This window comes from Pteropus vampyrus, unplaced genomic scaffold, assembly GCF_000151845.1.
Source record: "Pteropus vampyrus isolate Shadow unplaced genomic scaffold, Pvam_2.0 Scaffold42, whole genome shotgun sequence".
Lineage (NCBI taxonomy): Eukaryota > Metazoa > Chordata > Mammalia > Chiroptera > Pteropodidae > Pteropus > Pteropus vampyrus.
Genome location: NW_011888823.1, coordinates 10,053,195 through 10,055,688, shown reverse-complemented (window position 1 = coordinate 10,055,688; position 2,494 = coordinate 10,053,195). Strand labels below are relative to the sequence as shown.

Here is a 2,494-nt window from a genome sequence, read left to right as displayed (position 1 = left end):
GATTTCAATGCAGTAAAAATACAGTCTGCAAAATTACTTTTCACTGTACTGAGGACAATTTTAAATTTAGATAGTTTTCTCATTTTGCATGGGTAATCTCCAAAGCTTTGTGCTACAGACAATTCAATTTCACATGGATATTAAGACCAAATTTTCATTTCCTGTCAAAGTTAATAATGTTGTCTGCTTGTTCAAAGTGGCTTCATTTTAGTAATTCCACAAGCTGATGAAAAGCTGTACCAATGTTTAAGGTTTGTAGACATCAGTGTAGAACACCATGATGTAGGTCAGAAAAAACATCTCCTTTTCACAAATAATCAATGTCAACAGCTTCTTCTAGAATTAGGTCCTTAATAGGCTTTATCTCCATCCATACCAGGCATCTGCAGGCAATCCACTTAAATTGTTACCCTTTCATTTTGCCCTCTATTTCTATTGCTGCCTGAACTCTCCTAATTAAGTTATGTGAGCACCAAAGCCAGATAATGACATGATTGAGATCTGAGAAAATAAAAAGTGATTAAATACAAGCCCAATGATTGCTTTCCTTTTCAGACCTTTGTTTCTCATTAGCAATAACTCCTCTTGTCCTAAATGTTTAACAAACAAAACCCATTAAGGTTTGCAATTGTAAGATTTGATGTATTTCTCATAAAAAACAGGCAATCATTTCTCAAGTCTCACAGTATTTCATTTAGATGAAATATTTTGCTTTTTTCTTTTTGATCAACAGAGATTTATCTTGCCAGCCTGTGGAATTTCACAACTTCAGGTTCTTTCTCTCATTCTCATTCTGGGCCTCGGTGTCTGTATATTGTGAGTAAACAATCTCCTGCAGTTTGTAATTTATGTTGCCTGCCTCCCCTGTCACAAAACAATCAAGGATGAAAAGGGTTTCAAGTAAAGAGTGATATTGCCAATTAGAAAAATGTTCCTGGACAAGCTTCTTATAAATCAGTCTAGGTCAGGAAAATAAGACAAAATGTGTAAGTCAAAGACATTTAATGCCTCATCAAAATTTTATACCCCAGGTGCCCTAATTTAATAATAGAAAAAGTAGAGGAAGTGCTTGTGGCCCAATATCTTGAACCTATTCTTATGATCTTCCAACCTTTGACAAGTTGCATGCATATAACATCACCTTTGCATAAACACTAAACGCTGAGAGGTAACTGGTGAGTGGGAAAGATAGACACAAACTCAGGGGCTCCGCAGGGAAAACTCATTCAGTCCTTACACATACTCACAGCCTAAGGCTTTAAAAAACATAATTTTTATCAAATAAATATGTTCTTCAAAGAAGGAAAAAAAAAAAACAGTACTGCAAAGCTTAATAAGCATATGCAGTTCCCTGCCCCACTCTGTTCCTGCCTCCTAGAGGGAACCACTTCCAATCACTTTAGCCATTTCCTCTAGTATCTGCCTCCATATTTCTAATAATAATATGCTTACGTGCTATCTCTTCATTTTACTATATCAGACATTTTTGACTCACATTCCACTCTGTAAAATAAGGATTTAGCTCTTGTGATAGACACTGCTAAGAGGTTCCCCAAAATGTATCCTCCTTTTCCCTCCGCAACAATGCCCTGGATTTTAGCTATGCACAGGGCTGCCTATAACAGTCTTCTTTGCAGCTGGGGATGGCCATGTGACTAAGTTCTGACTAGTGAAACAGTGCGAGTAATGGAGGTTGCTTCAGAAAATGTTCTTGAAGGGAGAGGACTTGCCATTTCTTTCCTCCTGGCTAGAATACAGATGTGATGATGTAGCTAAAGCAGCCATTAGACCATAAGGTGGCAGTTTCATGATGAGGATGGCAAAGCATAAAGATCAGAGACACTTACAACCTGAAAGACCATGAATCTGCCACGTCGCTCCCTGAATTGCATATTTACAAAATAAATAAATTCTGTTGTCTTAAAGCCACTGTTATATTAGGTGTATCCCCACATGTTGGTAAGCCTAATCTGAAATACAGCTGTTTTTAAAGGTAGAGAGGTAGGCAGAAGGCAGATCAGAGTCTAGTAGGCTAGTTCAAGATTTTTGGTTTTATTTGAAAAGCATCATGATAAGCACTGGAAAAGCACAGTTAGATTTTAAAAGTTCATTGTAAGGTTTAGGAAAAAGTGTGTGGAACAGTGGATGCAGGAGGAGCAGCAGTTAGGAGGATGCTTCAGGAGGACAGGCGAGAGACAAGGAGGTTGCAGCAGAGATGAAGTGAGATTTATACTGGAAAGATGTCCGTCTGGAAGGTAAAATCAATGCAACCTGGTGAAGAATGACTGAGAGCGAGATGTCAACATGACTTCCAGATGTTTAACTTGAACAGCTGGAAGGCAAACACCTCTAGGGGAGGGCCAGATTTGGGAGGGAAGACTAAAGTGGTATCCATTCATAAACTCATCTCCAAATACAATTCCATTCTCTAAAGGATGTTTAACACAGTAAGAAAGACCACTTCTACTGGCTTCTAGGATAAACACCATCAAAA

General features: G+C 38.1%; 1 protein-coding gene across 4 annotated transcripts in view; it reads right to left on the bottom strand.

Annotated features, from left to right (window-relative positions):
• LANCL1 (LanC like 1) overlaps window positions 1-2,494 on the bottom strand; it is a 40,048-nt gene that overhangs the window by 20,889 nt on the left and 16,665 nt on the right. The window lies entirely within an intron of this gene.